At 32.9% G+C, this 22,216-nt stretch overlaps 1 protein-coding gene across 4 annotated transcripts in view; it reads left to right on the forward strand.

Annotated features, from left to right (window-relative positions):
* SYT1 (synaptotagmin 1) overlaps window positions 1-22,216 on the forward strand; it is a 579,008-nt gene that overhangs the window by 168,501 nt on the left and 388,291 nt on the right. For all 4 annotated transcript variants that reach the window (XM_055236330.2, XM_055236332.2, XM_055236334.2 and 1 more), the window contains one exon: window positions 9,504-9,569. The gene's annotated coding sequence lies outside the window, so the exon portion shown is untranslated. The remainder of the gene's footprint in view (window positions 1-9,503; window positions 9,570-22,216) is intronic.

Here is a 22,216-nt window from a genome sequence, read left to right on the forward strand (position 1 = left end):
TATTTATGGCTTGAATATCCCTAAATCACCAAATCCATCCGCTCTTACTTCCTGTTAAGATGCTAATTCTTGTTAGAACCCTATTATGTAACTTTCATATTAAACACATCACAGAATTAATCCTGGCTCTTCCTTATAGAACTTAAAAGAAAAGCAAAGGCATGCATAGTTAATGGGCAGGAGGTTAGTAAGGTTTGAGGTGTAGTAATTATCAGACTGGGAAAGAAAAAGTGAGACATAGAATAAGATATAATAATATTCTACTTTTGGAATTCCTAATCATGGGAAGTGTCTAGAATATATGCCGACATATGGCAAAGTATCTCCTGTACCCCTTTTTTCTTTCTATTAATGGTCACAAATCATGTTTAATGATGCAAGCTGGCATGTAAGCCTTTATAAATATATATATGTTATCAATCTAAATAAATAAATATCATGGGAGATAACTGAAAATTATTTTATGTCCTACATAATAACTAAATATCCTGTAGAAATCAAGTAACTTTTTTCACGTTTACATAAAAGTCAGGACCATAGCTAGTATTAAGCCTAAGTGTAATTGTATCTCCATGATTCAACTGTACCACCAGATTGGCAAGGTAAATTCTGAGTGAAAGGATGCTGTGTTGGGAAAGGGGACTGATTGTGTCCTTCGAGCTTTTAGTTTAACAAATAGTATATGCCAGGCAATGTGCTAGGTACTGTGAACTGAAGATTAGTTAGATAGCATTTCTTGGGGAGCTTCTATTGCCCTAAACAATAGTAACAAAAGCAAATACTGTAATGCACTAAGTGATATATGATAGAGACATGAATTTTATAGGTAGGGACTTTATCTTGTACTCTTTTTTACACCACACAACTCCTGGAATTCAACAATTCGTTGATGTTTGCCTGTTTTATAGAAATGGAACTTTGGCTTCACTTGGGGCTACCTCCAGTGTATTGACAATAAGAATACAACTCACAATAATACTGTGATTTGTATTCAGCTAGAAGAGCTGAGCTTCCCATCAACCTCTGCCAACCAAGTTTGCTACTTTTAATACAGTTAGCATTTAAATGATTTCATTATGTTGACATTTTAGGTCATGTTACAATTGTTAGTAAAATTAAAAATCCACATGTGATAGATGGTGTTACAAGATTCCATTAAAGTCTGTTAAAGTGAATTATTTTATGATTATTTTCTGATTATTCCCTATTTCAAGAATATGAAGTAATTGTAAGAAAAACAGTTTCTTTTCAAAAGTGATGCAAACTTAAACCATAACAAAAGAGAAAATCACAACGCTAAGGGATTCTACGGCAAATACCACAATGATGACATTGAAAAACAAAGCAAAAAAATCACTTGAAATCACTTGCTATAGTATATAACTCCAAAAGAATTTTAATTTCAAATTGAACTTCATTCTGTTTAGTTGAGTTTTATATCAGAAGACCAAAAACTCAGATCCTTATAATCTGCCTCAAGTTGTACCTCCCAGGAAATTTGCCTGTTCTAGGGAATTAATCTGATATTTCTCTTGAATATGTTCTTTTGTCAGTAAAAATTAGTTGCCATTCACATTAGACACCTAAAAGATCAAAGATTGGAAGCTGAGAAAACAGCTCATCCATGTTATTGCTTCAGTTGATCTGCTGTTATTCTATTCATTGTATCATTTCATGGGTGAAATGAGAGTCTCCTTCCAACCAAGTCAAATAGTGTCAAAATTGTAGGTGTAATTAGATTGAACTCTTCCCCAAATCTCTAACCATAGTGCACCCAGTTGCTTCCTCTAGTGAAAACTTTAGTATGACTTAACTATACATTCCTCATGTAATTTGTTGAATGCTGTCCATTTCTCTCAAATATAATTACATTACTTTAAAAACATCTTTGAATTCTCCTCTGAATAAATCATTGATTTAGAATTTCATAGGATTGCATTTATGCTCATTTTAACATTAAAGAATAATTTGATCAGAATTAGGTGGTTGGTTCTTACTTATGGTGAGCTTCTTTCTTGCATCCTCTCCTACCTTTGGTCTTTTCTGTTTATCAGTATGTTTCATCCATTGAAGGGGGATCTAGAGACTAGTATTCTGAAATCACGGCTTCGTAAGTACTCCAACTTCTGAACATCTAAATCTAAGAACTAGCTTTTAAAATGTGTTTTAACCAAAGTAAATTTTTAAAAATTTTACTTCTAGGGCTTTTAGAATTAAAGAAATGCTGTCCATTTAAAAGGATTGTGACTATTTGGGTTAACATGGTCTTTTGTGATTTTTCAAGTCTCCATATAACATATCTTACCCATCTCTCTAGTACTTACCTCTTCACTTAGATTTTCACTCATATTTTATAGACTATAATTAAGACAAAACATATCTCTAGACCTCCATAGGCATGTGGTTTTGTTTTATGCCTAATGTAATTCTATGTGAACTATGTACAAATAGATGCTCTGGAGTTAAAAGTAGTATGACAAAAGTTTTGTACTTCTCATAAATTTATCCTGAAGGCAAGCCCACAATATTAAATCATCATATGTAGAGGAAGCTGTCCTGTTGATTTTGAATTTTTTAAATATAAGAATCATGCTGTTCAGGCAAAAGCCCCAGGAAAACTGATCAATTTAAAGATGTTTTATCTTGAAAATTCTTTGGAAATCCCTTTTGTTTTAAGGCTTTTGTTCTTCTAAGATTAGATAAATGATTTTCAGAAATCTAAGATACCTCAATAAATTAGTAAATATATTCTCTTTCCTTTGGGTAAATACTGCTTTCTCCCCATTTTACTGATGAAGAAATTAAGATGAAGAAAACTTATATCAAAGTCCATTCCAACATTACAGAGACTTTTTTGCAAGAGAAAAACAGGATTTGGATACAGACAGAATTGAATTTAGATCTTAGCTCTGCTACTTATTAACTCCAAAGAAGTTATGAACTGAGTTTGCTCATATGTAAATAGAGATAATTAACGCCTACTGCACCATTTCCTTGTGAAGCTGAATGTGATAAACATATGCAATCTGCTGAATGCAGCTTATTAAATAGCAGTTATAATTTTTTTTTTAACTATGCTGCTTCTCCATAGATAGGCATATAGCCTCCTCCAGTGAATCTCTGAAGAGGGCAATTTTCATGTGAATATAAAGGTCCAGGATACCTGTGAACCAAGCTGTATTATTTTTTATAATCTGACACCTTTTAAAAAAGTTTTATTCTATTTTTAATTGATATAAGCCCTTTTGATACACCTGTAAGTTGGTATCTTAAAGACAGGGATAAAAAATAATGGTGTCTTTAGAGTAATTTAGCATGAGAAGTTGATTATTTCCTATTTGATTTCTACAGTTGTTCTCCACATGGATGCCCAACAGTGGAAACCAAAGAACACTTCCTCTAGGCTGTAATTTTTGTCCCTACTGGTCTTGCATTTCCAGCTTGGTACCTTCCCACCATTGTCATCACAGGGTATGGTACTGAACTAAACTCAGAATATAGCAAAGCACCTAAAGATGAGCTGCTAATCAGCTCAGAACTATAAAAATCTCATGCCAAACCCCAACATACCACTTGCTTGTTCAGTGACACACTGCTGGGTTTGAATATGGAGCAAACCAAGGTTTAAATACATAATTTTCTCTTCTTCAGCCTTAGGCGTGTATAGAGAATTGCTACCCCATTCTCTCTACCTTATTTCCCCAAAAGTTGGGAAAGCTGAGTCCATTTATGTTCATTGTTTGTCATTTCACCAACATCCTCCGTCCTTATAGGAAATGTGCAGAGTTTAGGCAGTTACCTTAGAGCACTTTGTAAAGATTTTTGGTTGGCTTCTCCTTTTTATAAAGCCAACAATTACGTATCTGTTTCATCTCAACATTCTCCAGACTCAAACGGTTGTAGCATCAGAATCTGTGTAGATATCAATACCTTCTGGAAATGAACCAATTCCTTTGCATTCTCTTTCCCTCGTGCCTTCCTTCTCTTCTGTAATCCCCTTCGTTTACCCATCACTTCCTAACCACAAAGCCACCCATTCTGCCATCACGGCCCTGCCAGCTTCCTTATAGGAATATTGCCATGGTGGTCTTGATTTGTACATAGAATCATAAGAGACATTCTGTTCTGTTTTGATATAGCTGAGAAAATGACCCCTGCTCACCGCTGCAGACTCAACTGGCAAGGAGACTTGAAGCCGTAGCTTCAGATGCTTTTAACGCTTTTTAAATAGACCTTTCTCATTAAAGAACTGTACATCTTTGAACCTCATATGATAAGTGCCCTGGCCTCTCTTTCCAAGAACACCTCGGAGAATATGACAATGAGAAAACAAAACAAACAAACAAAAAAACAAGGTAGAGGCATCACAGAAGTCCCAGGAACCATCCAGCCTTCATGGCTGAGAAGTCATCTTTGGCAGCTGCCAGTCAACATTCCTGTCCAGTTTTTAAGCTCAGAGTATTTTGTGCTCATCTCCATTCATTGATGAGAGTTTATCTAACATCTACTAATTTTAAGTACCAGCTTATTACAGGGAAGCACAAATATACAGTGCATGGCCTCCTCTAGTTGTCAAGACAAAATGAGCATTGATGAAACTGGGAAAATAGAGAGATCATGTGTAAGTAAGTGTTGAATTTTGTGTTACAGAATGTAAGTACCTGACAAGCTTGTAGGAAAAAAAATATCTAAGGAAGCCACTGTTGGTATGGAAAGCTTCGTGGAGGTGTCAGTAATTGCCAGATGGGTATTGAATTAGCTCTTCATGGAATTAAATACAGATGCTAAGAATTTCTTCAACTTTCTTTCTTCTACAATGAGTAGTCTCAATTCTATGACTCTGTAGTAAAAGAATGTTTACATAAACTCCTACCATTTTGTAGCATCTTTTGAACACTTCATTTCTCTTCACCTGGGGATGCTAAATGTGGAAGCAGGAAGTGTGTAGAGTCACTCTGACTGTAATAAAAAGAAAATATAAAGATTTCTACATCTGCATATCGTATCAATAGTACACGTGAATGTCAGTTCATGCATACAAAAACCATAAATTACCTTTTGCATTCTCTATTTTATATTAAAGCCCCTTTCAGTGGTACTTACTTTTCATTATTTGAATCTGTGCATTGATCCTTTATTCATCTTTTCTATTTTTCTCTTTCTCTTTATATAACTCATATCAGGCTATTCTCTTTCACAAGAGTGTTCACAATGGCCCATTTTAATAAATGGACCTGTATACAGAAATATTTAGAGTTGGAAGTCACCTTGGAGAATTAACTTTTCCCACTCTCTCATTTCATAGCTAATGAAATCAAGGTCAAAATAGATGAAGTGATTTGCCTAAGGTTATGGACTAAATAGAGGCAGTCAGAAATAGGATTATAAGATACAGAATTTTACTTTTGTCATTATGTAACCTTATTAATTGAACATTTATTTATGTGACAGGTACTATTCTAGGGGCTGGAGGCCAACCGAAGCCCCGCCAGGTACAATTCTGCTCCTGATATTCACATTTCTGCAGAGTTCAGTTAGATGTGTTCAGTGTGACTTTCCACTATACCTTTTGGTAAATAGTTTTGTTTCTTCATGCTTTAATAGTGCCCTTATCTTCACTCAGTCCCAATTAACTTCCCCAAGCTTCTCATGTAATTAATTCCCATCATTTTTTTTTCAAGGTACATACTAGCTCTCCTGACTTAGTGCCATCCTGCCTCATTGTCATCCCCCTTTCTAAAATAATTATTTTGAGTATAATGAAATGTTAAACATAGTTGAACCCAGTATGTGATTACTGTAACTCTGGCTGCCAACAGATGTTTTCGTATTTGTTGACTTGTATAATAAAGTGTCACAACAGAAAAAATGAGTAGTTCCTTCATCCCTGCCCCCTTTCCCTTTTTAAAATCTTTGTTAGTAAACATTTGTTCTGTCATAATGATAGCGGGCTTGTAGACTTATGCTTCTTAAATGTTTGTCAATGGTTAGACAACAAAAGAGAAAAAATAGGAAAATTCTTCTGCCCTAAATATGAGATACAATCTTTTGGCCTTCTACCTTCATTTCCAAGAAAGTCCATATTCTGTATGATGGCCTTCCATACTGTTCCTACCAGCAACCCCACAGGTACTTCTAGTGGCTACCTGTAACCATAGAACATTTCTTTGTTTACTCTATTACTTGATGGATTCTTTTTCTTTCACTGCCTAATACTCTTTAGTAGTTATCCAGGTAAACATTATTATCTTCTATAGCTGTAGACACAATCAGATAATGTTGTGCTTAATGAACAAAATAAAATAGCCACAGTTTCATGTAATTCAGTATTTATAATGAAAATGGCATTTTATTTTTGTTTAATATTTTTAAAGGATAGTTGTATGGTCTTTTTTTGGTAATGTTTATTTCTCTATAATTTTAAATTCTCACAAAAAGCTGCAGAGATAGTACAGGTTCTCATATGCCCTCTACCTTGACTCACTAATTATTTAGCTTTTGTCATATGTCATTTTTTCTCTGTCTTCTCTCTCTCTGTGAATATATGAATATATATATATATATATATAGTTGTCCAATACAGGCAATTTATCTTTAATATAATACCATTATCGAAATCACAATCTATATTCAAATTTCATCGACTGTCCTAATAATGTTATTAAAAGTTAATTGTTTTATTTCCCACTGGTCCAGGATCCAATCTAGAATCATGCAGTGAATTTAGTTGCCATACAGTGCTTTATTTTTGTGTTGAAAAGCTTACATTCACAGTAATGATCCGGACAGTGTCCTTTTAAAAATAATCCCTGCTTGCTGACTGCTGTTCCAATAATAAGAATTTAAGCCAAAAGATATGTAACAAAATCCCTTAGGATTAGTGATATCTGTGCTGAGGATATCTGTGCACATCAACCTTGTAACTATTTTCTAACCACAAGTTTTGGCATTTCAATGGGAGAGGGTCCAAGACAGAAAACTCTGAGTTTATTAATATTTTACAGTTTTGAAATTTAAACCTTAGGATTAGGATTCTGCTGCCATTCTAGCCCATCATGGGTTAAAGGGATAGTGTTTATAAGTAGCCATGAAACAGGGATTCACAGTGCCCTCTTTAAAACCAATCTTAAGTAAATATTTAGCTCAGCACTATGCTACCGAAGCCTCAACTAAAATCAAATTCTCCTCAAAAGAAATGCTTGATATATTTAAAAACAAAACCTGGATGTAAATATGAGTTATTTGTCATTCTTGAAAGTAAGTTATCTTTTTAAAAACATACAGCTATGCACTTTTAAATGTCCAACATTAAATGAATATAAATAGTTGTCTTCCTCCCCAAAAATGCCGCAAAAATTATTTGTATATTTCTGATGCCTAAGGCATGCAGTGTTTTGCTTAATTCTGTAAATGGACTATGGTTAGGTTTACAGGGTAGGAGCAGTTTGCTTTCTAGCCACTGTCGAAGCAATAATAATCCCTAAATCTCAGATATTTTTTTCTCCATGTCAAGCCTGCTTCTAAAACTGGATACAAAAAAAACACTAAAAAGTCATCAGCTTTACCAACTATGAATGTATATAATATTTTGTGAAAAACACACAACCCTACCTAAACAGATTAATGTTCTTTTAAAAGTATTGTACAAAAACATAAAAGTATCAAGCCTTGATGCGAGAAAATTATCTGAGTCAGTTAATACCAATTACATTACTGAAACATCAGATAGAAGATGGAAGGTGCAAAATAATCCTGTGCTATGTTCACTTTCTCCTCTAAAATAAAGACAAGGCATTTATACATGCAAGAGATAGAAATTAGCTACTAGAAAAATGCTGTGCCCATCCATATTCAGAGCATAGATTAAGAATAAAATAGTTGTTTGTCCCCTACAGTAGAACAAGTTTGCCCATTCATCCTTGTGATAGATATGCATGCAAAACCAAAATGAAATCAAATCCCTACAGATGGCTCATAAGTCAAAAACACTGTTTAATCCTTTCACTGCATCCCTTTGGGAAGCCTGGCCCTTGGTAAGTAATAATGTACAATGTATATAGTGTCAACTATTCTCTTATTTTTTAATAGAATGTCTTCGTCTTCTTTAACAGGTTTTTCCCCATATTTCTTGTAAAAAGCTCTGTGTCACTCTGTTTACCTTAATGTGTATGTCCACAGAATCTTGCTCTAGTTTTTGTTTTAATAAAAAAGAAGTGTCAGTATACTAAAACTATACAAAGCATATCTAAAATTGATTGTGGCTCTAAGTCATGTTTTTAGAGGCAGTCAGGCAAACCTAGGTGCATTTTAACGTTGCTCTTCCTAATGGATTTTACTGGGAAACAGTTGAGTTTCAAGCAGGAATAAAGGAAAAGCAGATCTTGAAGATTTAACTGTTGAACAGATGCAGTAAATGCGGCTTTGGAAATACAGCTGTCATTTTAGATATTTTATGCTGAGTTACCTATGTGACCCGATAGCTAGAGCTGCTGACATTAAAATATTTTTGTAATTCTGTTGAAAATAGATGCCATGAGAACTCTTAAAAACAGAGTAACATACCTATTATAAGACCTATTTTAAATATTTCATTCTTTCCTCATTTTCATAATACCTAAATTTTTTGAAGACTGAAAATGATGAGAACTTATATAAAAAGGTACTTGTCTGTAGCACCATGGAAATTTTCATTTATGAATTGTTAACATGTCAAACCAAATCAGAAATTCCTGATATCTTTATTACGTTAAAGCAATTCTTAATGTTGCCTCTTGAGAAGGGTTTAATTTTTTTACTCTTTAAACTGAAAGTTGATCTTTTTTATGCAATGATGTGCAATCATTTTTCTCCTAATTCCTGATGGGCTTGTAATATATGCATATTTATGTGTGTGTGTACATACATATCTATTAATATGTATATAAACATGTATATTTAAATACATGTATGTTTATCCTATGTACTAGAATAGTTAGTAGGTTATATCTAGATATTGATTAGCTTCTGAAAATAGGCAAATCTGTATAATATATTGAGATGTTTCTAACATCGGTGAAAAATATAAAATTTAAAAGTAACATGGGCTGTACAAGGTTGATTTGTAATAGTCATATTGGTACTTGAGACAGCACCAGATATTTAATTGACTAAGAATCATGTGATTTATTTCTTAATAAACATAATATTCTCTAATGTCTGCCTATATTAGTGTTACTCTAATTTCAAATTGAAACACTATAGAAAGCATAATTGACTTTTCACAAAATCAGTATATAAACTATCCACAGACTCTTAATCTCTAGCTCATCAAACAACTTTAAAATCCAAACTATCTATATTATATATACTAAATATGGATATATATGACATTATTTTTATTGGAATATATAGTAAAATTTTAAGCAGAAATATTAAATAATAAAATTAACATATTTATGACAATCTGAAATGATTCTGAACTATGTGTAGTCAAGTAACCTCTGTATATATTGTTTTCCTTTTAGAAAAACAGAATAATTCTGAAAGAAAGAAAACAAAGAAAAACATACTCCGGAATTCCTAATAGAACAGTAAGTACTTTGATGACACAATGATGATAATAAATCTGTAAAATTAGAGTTTACAAATGTCTTTTATAGAAATACTAACTTCTATTTTCTAAGATAATAAATTAGCAGAGTAAGCAAGTTGAGCCTTCTATTTCAATTTACTGGAGTAAACTGAAAATCATTTGTCCTATAATCCTCTTAGATAAGAGGGCAAAGTAATCTTTGTGATACATCTATGGTGCAGAAAATGTTTATGATGACTCCATCATATCTTTTGACTAGCACAATATCATCTTAAACTCTAAAGAAGAAAACAGTAATAAGCTAGATATAATCAAAGTACCTCATTTTCTCCATATGTGATAAAAAGTTTTTACTTATTTTGAACAAAGTTTTAAATACTATTGATGTGCTTGGTTTATTTATAATCACTAGATTGGGACTATTTAAAAATGGCAGCTATCTGCAGGCTTAAATCTACACCATATTCTCATTAGTACATTTGTTTCTAATCTCACAACTTAACTAAAAATGTATTTCCTAGAAATGTGTTTCCTTGTTATTGTTTGATGATAATAATAGTTTTCCTAAATATGTTTTCACTAAGCAAAGTTAAGTACATGTTGATGTCAATTTTTATGGTAAAATTGGTGACAATATAAAAATTTCAAGATGCAGGCAATTATAAATTTTGAATATGTGAATATGAAGAACAATAACATAAAGATAGAAAAGCAAAACCCATGTTGATGACCCACGTTGTATCACATTTTATACCTTTGAAACTGCATTTGAAATTGCATTTCAAACTCAATGTTTCAAAAGTTTCAAACAAATATTAGAGTAAAACATAGTATAATAAATTAACAAAATGAAAAATCTATATCTTAGTACATATCAAGCTAGAGTCAAGTTCAATGGAAAAAAATGTAAGTTTGATATATAGAAAGTAGAAATTTCTAAATAATTTTATAAGATATATACAAATTATTCCTACATAATAAAATTTTTTAGCCCCAAAGAACTTTGATGCATAAATTACATCTTAACTTTGAATGATTGGGTATAATTAATCATCATCATGATGATATAAATGAAGTTTATCGGAAATATATTTTATTTATTTTTGAGGTGTGAGAGAGGCAGAGAGAACACGTTTCTTTTACCTGCCTGTCTGAAGATTATGTATGTTACAACTTCACACAAAGCACTCTGCCACTTACTTTTTGCTGTAGTTATGAGTGGCCATATATTTTAAATCAGAAATCTATAAAATTTATAATTCAAAATGCTTACACTTTTAAAAACTGCACTTTGATTAAAAAAATTAACTCTAAATGTATGAAAGTCTATTTTGAGTATTCAGAGCAGGTTATGTGCATGTTTACATAGTTCTGGGTACAAGGATAATTAATGAATCAGATTTTTATATCATATATAACAATTTTTGAAACCTGAAAATCTGAGTGAGTTGCAAGATATGAAATAAGTGAGAAATTTCTTTTTGACATAGAAATTTTTTATCATCTTAATACTCTAACATAGACAATGAAATCATTCAGCCAAAACAAACCTTTTTCAACACCTAAAAGATGAGACTGTCTTAATGTTTTGTTTTTATATATACAATTGTGTTTTTAAACATAATTTCAATTCTGTACAATACTCGTTGGAAAATGGTTGAATTTTTTAAACTGACAGGACTGACATAAGCTCTTTATACAAGAACCAAGTGATATCTACTTCACTCCCTCACAATTTCTCAGCCCTCTGAGTATAATTTCATGTGAAAAGCCATCAATGACTCCTTTTCTGCTCTGATTTATGTATCAGTTATTTGGTCTATTGTTCAGGTGTGACCTATATAAGTTATTTGACTGGAACTGTAATTTTCATAATTGTATTGAAATAGGATTTAGCCTAGCATACCTAGGAGACATCTCATTCAAGTAATGAGATCTCCTGTTCATTTGGAGTAATCTTAGAAAAAATAACATACATGTTTCCAAAGAAGAAACTATGCCTCTTTTTATGCATTTTTATGTGGTTTGGAGCAGGTTTTAATCTCAGATTTTAATTACCTATTATTTAATAATTATATGCTAAATCACTTGTAAATTACATGCAAAGAAAAATGACTCTTAATTCAAGCCCATGTAATAAAAAGTATAATTTATCCTTTAAAAATTTTATCAGATATTGTGAAGAGGAATACTCTGACTTAAATGACATTGTCAAAACATAAGAGTTCTTGATATATCTTAGCCACTAAAGGCTCATGAGTTAGTGTTAGACACTACATGGAATAAAACATGGTATCAGATGAATATAATAGATAATACAGTGACATTTTATCTATAGACTGTGCATGTGTTGCTAGCCCATGAATGAGTTTTATGAATTGCATCGGAATCAAAACTTTATAAATGAAAGCTTTTTAGCACAGGAAAGCTCTACAAACCTCTTACAATTTTGCTTTTAAATCCATAGCTTAAGAACAAGTTGATAATTGATTAAAATATTACTATAATATTGCTAAAGACGTTTAGAGTACATTGCACTTATTGCTCACAAAAGGTTTTTGTGCTTAAGGAAGAAATATAAAAGATAAAAATATAAGATGCTTTCTTATAAGAATAGAAAAATAAAAGACCATTGGAAAGTGTATTCTGAAATATAGTTGACTCTTCATCACCAACTCCCACACAGTCCTAAAATTCCATGCCTAACTTTTAACTCCCCCAAAACTTAACTACTAATAGCCTACTGTTGACTGGATGTTATCAATAACATAAATAGTTGATTAACTCATATTTTTCATGTTATGTGTATTATATACTCTATTCTTAACAATAAAGTAGGAAAAGTGAAAAAAATGTTACTAAGAAAATCGTAAGGAAGAGAAAATGTATTTACTATTCATTAAGTGGAAGGGGATCATCATAAAGGTCTCCATCCTCATCTTCACATTAACTAGGCTGAGGAGGAGAAGGAAGAGGAGGGGTTGGTTTTACTGTCTCAGCAGTGGCGGAGGCAGAAGAAAACCTGTGAATAAGTGGACCTGCGTAGTTGAAACCCGTGTTGTTCAAGTGTCAACTATAGTAATCTTTCTTTTGATTGCTGAAGCTCAGTATTACTTTCAAGAACTTCACAGTCTGCTCCTTATAAACTCTGATCACACTAGATACTAATAATAAAGAGGGTGTGTTTAAAAAGTCATTCAGATGCTCAGACGTCCTTTTTAGAGACTCTCCATATTATCCTAGATTCCCCAAGCCTCTTTAATACAACTGGGAGTTGATACACTCACTCAAAGTGTGACAATTATTAACAACCCTGCTTTCCTGAAAAACCAAATACAGCAAGAAGTTTTCAGTAAGAGTGATTCTAATGGAAAGCAGATTTTAACCAATAAAACATCTTGTTCCTCATTAGAGAATAAATATTATTTGCAAATATCCCAAATGTTACCTGCAAATGTTCCTGACAAGTTTTACTTAGTCAATATTTCCCTATTAGAAGTAATAAAGTCCTGCAATAAAAAAGTATAAGCCTGTGAGCGTGTGTAATAGTGGCATAAAGCTAGGAGAAAATTTAGAGGTCACCTATTCTAATATTTTCATTTTATAGAGGTTACCTCCTCTAATATTATCATTTATATATGGCCTGATAGGTCAAGTCATTTGCCTAAGCTCTTATATCTAGTGATAGAATTCAAAAAAAAAATCTGTGCTAATTAACCACCCACCGTTTTTTTCTATCTGCCATATTAACTAAAAGTGCTGTTATTAAAAAATGCGTGTGTCTGAACTGTTCAAAAAAACGCTTCTCCAAATTTAATCTTTTTTCAACCAAAACACTGGTGAAAATTTATGTAAATTATTGTTTGTCTAATCTCTAGTAGTCTAAAATTGTATTTCGATATAGTTTATTAGAATTATGTTTATAAAGGTTATTTATCTCCACTGTATAACCTTTATAAATAAATATATATATACATATATATGTATCTCTACTACGTATGTATAAAGAGGGCTCATTTATATAGGTATTTATTTATTTATATTTATATATATCTCTACTCTATATGTATAAAGAGAGAGGTAATCTTAGTCTTGGCTTAATCCAACTCCACCTAATATTTATTAATGATAAGTAGTAAAGAAAAATAACATATGCACATTAAGTTTTAATGTGCAGAGAATCCATAGGAAAAGGTGAGGACATTCAAGATTACACAGTGAAAAAACGACTAGATAATAATAATATGTAATAATAACAAATAAAAGCAATCTGCCATTAGCAACACTTAAGCAGTTACCTCAATGAGTCTCTCTTTTCTCATCTGGGTAATGAAAAATGTCTACCCAGCATACTTCCCAAGATTCTCTGAGATTGGATTAAATATATGAAGATCTCTATAGTAGTACTTAATTTAAAATTCTTATATATATTATCCTATCCCCATTGCTTGTTTTTGTCAGGTTTGTCAAAGATCAGATAGTTGTAGATATGCAGCATGATTTCTGAGGGCTCTGTTCTGTTCCATTGGTCTATATCTCTGTTTTGGTACCAGTACCATGCTGTTTTGGTTACTGTAGACTTGTAGTATAGTTTGAAGTCAGGTAGCGTGATGCCTCCAGCTTTGTTCTTTTGGCTTAGGATTGACTTGGCAATGCGAGCTCTTTTTTGGTTCCATATGAACTTTAAAATAATTTTTTTCCAATTCTGTGAAGAAAGTCATTGGTAGCTTGATGGGGATGACATTGAATCTATAAATTACCTTGGGCAGTATGGCCATTTTCACAATATTGATTCTTCCTACCCATGAGCATGGAATGTTCTTCCATTTCTTTGTATCCTCTTTTATTTCACTGAGCAGTGGTTTGTAGTTCTCCTTGAAGAGGTCCTTCATATCCCTTGTAAGTTGGATACCCTATTTAATAAATGGTGCTGGGAAAACTGGCTAGCCATGTGTAGAAAGCTGAAGCTGGATCCCTTCCTTACACCTTATACAAAAATTAATTCAAGATGGATTAAAGACTTACATGTTAGACCTAAAACCATAAAAATCCTAGAAGAAAACCTAGGCAATACCATTCAGGACATACGCATGGGCAAGGACTTCATGTATAAAACACCAAAAGCAATGGCAACAAAAGCCAATATTGACAAATGGGATCTAATTAAACTAAAGAGCTTCTGCACAGCAAAAGAAACTACCATCAGAGTGAACAGGCAACCTACAGAATGGGAGAAAATTTTTGCAATCTACTCATCTGACAAAGGGCTAATATCCAGAATCTACAAAGAACTACAACAAATTTACAAGAAAAAAACAAACAACCCCATCAAAAAGTGGGCAAAGGATATGAACAGACACTTCGCAAAAGAAGACATTCATGCAGCCAACAGACACATGAAAAAAATGCTCATTGTCACTGGCCCTCAGAGAAATGCAAATCAAAACCACAATGAGATACCATCTCACACCAGTTAGAATGGCCATCATTAAAAAGTCAGGAAACAACAGGTGCTGGAGAGGATGTGGAGAAATAGGAACACTTTTACACTGTTGGTGGGACTGTAAACTATTGTGGAAGTCAGTGTAGCAATTCCTCAGGGATCTAAAACTAGAAATACCATTTGACTCAGCAATCCCATTACTGGATATACCCAAAGGATTATAAATCATGCTGCTATAAAGACACATGCACATGTATGTTTATTGTGGCACTATTCACAATAGCAAAGACTTGAAACCAACCCAAATGTCCAACAATGAAAGACTGGATTAAGAAAATGTAGCACTAGGCCGGGCGCGGTGGCTCACGCTTGTAATGCCAGCACTTTGGGAGGCCGAGGTGGGCGGATCAGGAGGTCAGGAGATCGAGACCACAGTGAAACCCCGTCTCTACTAAAAATACAAAACATTAGCCGGGCGTGGTGGCGGGCGCCTGTAGTCCCAGCTACTCGGAGAGGCTGAGGCAGGAGAATGGCGTGAACCCGGGAGGTGGAGCTTGCAGTGAGCCGAGATTGCGCCACTGCACTCCAGCCTGGGCGACAGAGCGAGACTCTGTCTCGAAAAAAAAAAAAAAAAAAAAAAAAAAAAAAAAAGAAAATGTAGCACATATACACCATGGAATACTATGCAGCCATAAAAAATGATGAGTTCATGTCCTGTGTAGGGACATAGATGAAGCTGGAAACCATCATTCTCAGCAAACTATTGCAAGGACAAAAAACCAAACACCGCATGTTCTCACTCATAGGTGGGAATTGAACAATGAGAACACATAGACACAGGAGGGGGAACATCACACACCGGGGACTGTTGTGGGGTGGGGGGAGGGGGGAGGGATAGCATTAGGAGATATACCTAATGCTAAATGATGAATTAATGGGTGCAGCACACCAACATGGCACATGTATACATATGTAACAAACCTGCACGTTGTGCACATGTACCCCAAAACTTAAAGTATAATAATAATAAAATTTTAAAAAAATTCTTATGTATTATATAAATTCTCATGTATAAAATAATGCATATTAACTTTAATTAAAATTATTTTATAATATTGACAAAATTATTAAAAATATGTCACTAATAAAATATATTGATTTTTAATTAAAAATAATTAAAATTTATATATAATTAAATAAACAACACTTATTTTTAAGTAAACAATAAATATTATTACATAAAACTTCGACTATATTATTATAAAAATAAGTTGTTTTTGTGAACATTTGCCTTAATTGTTTTTGGAGTACCATGTATCATTTTATGAAGTCATGTTTCTGAAACAACCAAAGTTGTTGGTTGATTTTTGCTTTAGGCAATAATGATCATCCAGAAAAAAAATTCCCTTTTTCTTGAATTTATAATTTATCTTTAATCCTGATCTGTTTTCCCACACATAAGCCTAAGAGAGTTCATATATAGAAGGAAGGGAGTTGGGAAATGAAAGGAAGCATTTACTGGGCTCTTGTTTCGTGTCAGGTGTTTAGCAGGCATTGAACTAAATTTCATTTAATTATTCAAAGAATTCTTCTGATGTTATAATGGTTTTACAGATGATGAAAATGTGGATTGAAAGGTTTATAAAGTTAGCTTACTTAGTATGCAGCAGAGTTGCCATTTAAATTTAGGTCTGTCTGATTTCTCCTTTTCAAGTTAGGACTCAACTAAACAGGGGCAACTAGTGAAAGTAAGGCATATTTCACCTTCCTATATGAATGTCTATGCAAAATGCTTAATGTGCACACGTTACTTTTCTTTACTACTTATTATCAATAAATATTAGATTGCATCAAGCATATTTGTCCTTCAGATGCTAAAAATAAACCATGGAAGGAGAATTTAATTATTAAACATCAATCTTTTGATAGGAAAAGTAGAACCCAAATCAAAATGGATTATAGCCAATACGTATAAAAATTCACCTGAAGGAGAAAAACAATATTTATTTTGTTTGTAAATAACAATACAGTGGATATTCACCATATATACTTTGATTTTTATACATACTACATTATCTGGACTTATTTTCTTTAAAAACTTTGGTACAACTTTGGAAATTCATTCCTTTATTTATCCTTCATTCTTTATTCAACAGATTACCCACTGTATACATAGTTCCAGGTGTTTTAGATATAGGAATAAATAAAGCATAGTCTCTGTCATCAAGTAGTTTATATTTTGAATAATTACAAATATAGGAAAGTTTTTTAAAGGAAAATAAAAGTTATATCGACTACAAGTCATACATTTTCTTTTCAAGCTACTCATCTGATTAACCATGATCAGATTAAATTATGTTTTTATTTGTCAAATGATTCAGTGTTTTGTCACTTTCCTTGGAAATTGAGTAAAATGAGTTTCCCACAATCATCATTATTCATGATAAAGCTAAACCATATTTCATGATTTACAGTATTTTTTGATACACTAACAAAGGAGTCTTTTATGATCTTATTATAGCACAGTACTGGCTTTGGAAATTCTCTATATTCAAATGCCAGCTCCACCACTTATTAACTATGGGATGTAGGACAATTTTTTAGACCTCTGTGAGTTTTTATTTCTCCATTGAGTAATTGTGATATTCAAATGAGTCAAATATAGGCAATGTCTTTGTTTATATAACAGTGTCTTGTTGATTGTAGTTACTGTATTCAAGTTAGCTATTATAATTAGTTGATATAATTCAGTTCATTGTTTCTAAAACTTCTCATTAATCTTTGATTTGTAAGCTCTCATTGATATTAGTCTTTATTTTATTCTGAAAAACGTTATCTTTCATGACTCTGATATATAAGTTGTCTAGTTAAAAGAGATAAAGTGGAAATTATTTAACCAGCATTTACAGTTTTAAAGAAATCATGTAAAGTCTAAAGTTAGTAAGACTTTAAATCAAATGATTTAGCTATATGAATTATTGGTTTTGATCTGCTATAACATTATGATTTATTCACTTGTCTACACCAGGGTATTGCCTTGGGTTGCATTATTCTCCTTTGTAATCAAGAATGTTTGCACTGGATAAAAAACTGTTTTCAAGTGCTATTTCTGCCATTTACTACCTGTGTGTCGGCAGGAAAACAAAATAAGCTGCCTCAATGTCCTCTCCTATAAAAATGAAAATGAATCTTATTTTATAGGTTTCATATGAGAATAATGACATGTTTATTAACTGTTTATTACAGAAATTAATATCGTAACATAAGTAAAAATTAATGTTGTTATATTTGTTATTTAAAACATCCTAGTAATATCAAAGGGGCATTCTTTTCTTTCAAATTTATTTATTTATTATAAATTGACATCTTTTAAATTATAAAACATAGTCATGTACCACCTAACAAATTTCAGTCAATGATAGACTGCATATACAGCAGTGACACCTTAAGATTATAACATCAGATTTTTACTATACCTTTTCTGTTTAGATACACAGATACTTACCATTGTGTTACAGTTGCCTACAGTATTCAGTACAGTGACATGTACAGGTTTGTAGCCCAGGAACAAAAGGCTAAACCATACAGCCTAGGTGTGAAGTAGACTGTACCATCTAGGTTAGTATAAGTACATGCTATGCTGTTCAACAACAACAAAATTGCCTAATGATGCATTTCTCAGGATGTACCCCTGTTGTTGAGTGATTCATAACTGTATATAGAAGTCTATATGGAATAAAGAGGAAGGGAAAGTGTGAGGGAAGAAAGAAAAGGAGAAAAGTCTGGTTGGAAATCTTTAACACAAGATGAAATTTGGATTTGATAGAATAGGATGCAGGCTTGCTTTGGGAGGAGTCCATCAGGAGCCCTCTCCTTGAAGGCCTCTTCCTTCTTAAAGCAAACACAGAAATTAGACAATCTCAATAGCATGACTCCCTTTCAGAAAGGTAGAGAGTAAAGCTTGAGAAATTTTGACAGTCTTCATGGCCCTAGAAGTAGGCTGAATCAGTATGCATCATGATGTGAAGGGTAGCAAAAATGCTTTCTATCTTACCATGAAATTATTTTCTTTGGAATAACAAAGGGGCCCATTTTCTCCAGAGAAAATAGACCTAATCAAACTGTAGGCTGAGTAGATGTCCAGAAATAAATTACATCCCACACATTGTTATTACATGCACCATTTTAAAGTTAAGGGCAGTATGATGCCATTACATGGCAACTCTCATTTTAAAAAATAACAAAATTTTGTATGTGATGTCTGAAATTGAAATCACAGCATTATTCTTTTACCAAAGAAATCTCAGTTGACAAAATTGCTTATTTTGCTGCATTTTTCCCTCATGATACAGATACTGTTTCTCCTCATTTTAAAACCTCAATTAATTATCTTCAGATGAAAATTTTCATATTCACCATTTTAAGTGGTTTTGTTGTTTGAGTCATTCTTTTGCAAACACCATAAAAATCTCTTTACAATACTGACATGGGCTATCAATCCTAACACCACTTCTCCTTTCAATGTAAAATCTTGTTATGCCTCTAAAGATGAGTATATCCCAGTCTTAGTAATAACTATTCCTGTTTCAGCAGAAAGTAATTCATAATAAGTATCTTAGCATTTTCCTCCTTTCCTTGGAATTGAATCATTACAAATACTGACAATTTTATTTCTTTTCTATTCTGAAAGATGAAAAATCTGGTTCAGCATATGCTCCATTGTACATTTGAGCAATCTATGTCCTGTGTTCTTATGGTTAATATGAATTGCTTAATCCTGTGATTGTTTTTGTTTTCCATTTTCAAAGGAATCCTGGCAAAGCCTATGTTTATGAATTTGTACAAAATGTTTCAGAATAAGGAAAATGTCTCTAAACAAAAGCTCAAAATACATTGGTTTCTAACTCATACGACCCCCCAAAATGATATTATATGATTTTTCAATAGTCTGAAATACATTGTAAGAAATAATTCTTAGCAGTAGTTTTGCAAGTTGCTCAGGATTTTTGCTTATCCATTTTATATTTGCATGTGGCATTGACACAATTTGCTATAACATCTCCTAGGAAGTAATATATTTTTTATTAGGCATATACTATTTGAGCTATGAAGGTTAGTCTTAGATATTCTTTCTCTTTTGTACTTTAAAATATTTTTTTCTAATTTTACACAAGGTTTTCTTAATGCCCTCTATGTCTTAGATTACCATGCAGGGGTGTCCAAGGGAGAGAGTACAGTCATGGGTTCTTAGTTTCTGTTTCTGGTTGGGCCAGTAAAGCCTCTTCCTCATCCCTCCTTCCTGCTTACAATTAGACACAGAAACCACAAAACAAAAACAACAACAACAAAATAAGGCAGGTTGTACAAGCTCATGAGCATTACATATGTCACAACCTTTATAATAAATACCATTTTATTACAGAATGCAACAAAATAATTATTTGAATTATGCCTAGTAACATAATTCCAGAAAAAAATGGATTTGGACAATTGTATATTTATGGATATATCCATTGTTCCCATTTTAAGAAGTGAACAATTATTAGTGTGTTTTTTTGAAAGGCAAAGCCAGATTTGTCATTAAATGGGACAGCTAAAAGAATGGAAGCAATACAAGCAGTCTCCAACTTATGAATGAGTTATATAACAAAATTCCTTTTAAGATGTTTTCTTTCCATTTTATAAGATGGATATTTATTGACAGTGGCCACACAAACAAACCTGTGAAAACCCACAGCTTGTGCTAAATGACAATATTTTTGGCATTGATTATGGTGACTGTGTGAGTGAGAGGGACACAAGGAAAAACATGTTTCTCCATTTTTCCTGATACTCAGTTGGCCCTGCCCAATATGTGAAAAATAACTAAAGCCGGCTTTTCACACAGCCTTCTCTCTCTTTTTGTCACCTTTGTTTTCTTCCTGAGGTAATGCTGTTTCCCATCTGATATTCTCTAGCTGCCTTTTCTTTAAAGTGGTTTTGGTTTCCAATTTTCTAACCCAACTTGTCTCTCGATCAAAATGACTCAGTACAGCTGGTATGGGGAAATGTCTAAGAAAAAAGTAACTGGGCCAAAGTGTTCACACCAGCCCTGCATCTTGCATCCCCTCTGCTTCTCACTTTCCGACCCCCATACCACAATTGTTAATTTAAATAAACAAATAACTTAAGGAATTTTTGGCAGTGTGGGGTCCTGGAGTGATACATGTATAGATAGTATGGGTGAAGATATTGGAGACAGGAACTGGGATAGGTGGGAATTCAGCCTTAAATGCAGCATCCCCTGCACTACTCTTGAAGTGATACATTTTCTTCAATACTATACTTAGGAGCCTATAGTTTCTTTATTTTAATACATACACATTTTCCCAGTGGTCTTGCAAAGCTTGTGATAGAAACTTTGTTAATGAGGTGTGTATTAGTTTGTTCTCACACTGCTAATAAAGACATACCCAAGACTGGGTAATTTATAAAGGAAAGAGGTTTAATTGACTCACAGTTCCACATAGCTGGGGAGGCCTCACAATCATGCCAGAAGGTGAATGAGGGTCAAAGGCACATCTTATATGGTGGCAGGCAAGGGAGCATGTGCAGAGGAACTCCTTTTTATAAAACCATCAGATCTCATGAGACTTATTCACTATCACAAGAACAGCATGGGAAAGACTCGCCCCCATAATTCAATGACCTCCCATTGGGTCTCTCCCACAACAGGTGGGAATTATGGGAGCTAAAATTCAAGATGAGATTTGGGTGGGAACACAACCAAACCATATCAAGATGTAATAGGCTAGAGATAACTGCTTCATTTTTTCTAAAATGTAAAAGTAAATGTAAAATACATGATTATATAATATTGTTTACCTATATTTTAATTTTAATTCTTTTCAATATCTCAAATATAAAACCATCCAGTCATAAAGTAAATTTTAAGAGTAACCTCTATATGAAGGAAATCGTTATTTGTATTAGCTATAACATTCTTTATACCTAGCCACCCAAAACAAGAAAATAATCAAATTTTTAATTTTCAATTTTTTATAACTCTGGACATAAATATAACTAAAATGTTTTCAGTAATAGTTCCATGCACAATGATCAAACAAATGCTGTACTTGTTGTGTGCTGGTATCAACAATTATGAAAGTGGCTTGGTAAAGCCAGGCCAGACCTTTGTACCCAGTTATACCAGGCTACTGTCA

The sequence above is a fragment of the Symphalangus syndactylus genome, chromosome 13 (genome assembly GCF_028878055.3).
Source record: "Symphalangus syndactylus isolate Jambi chromosome 13, NHGRI_mSymSyn1-v2.1_pri, whole genome shotgun sequence".
Lineage (NCBI taxonomy): Eukaryota > Metazoa > Chordata > Mammalia > Primates > Hylobatidae > Symphalangus > Symphalangus syndactylus.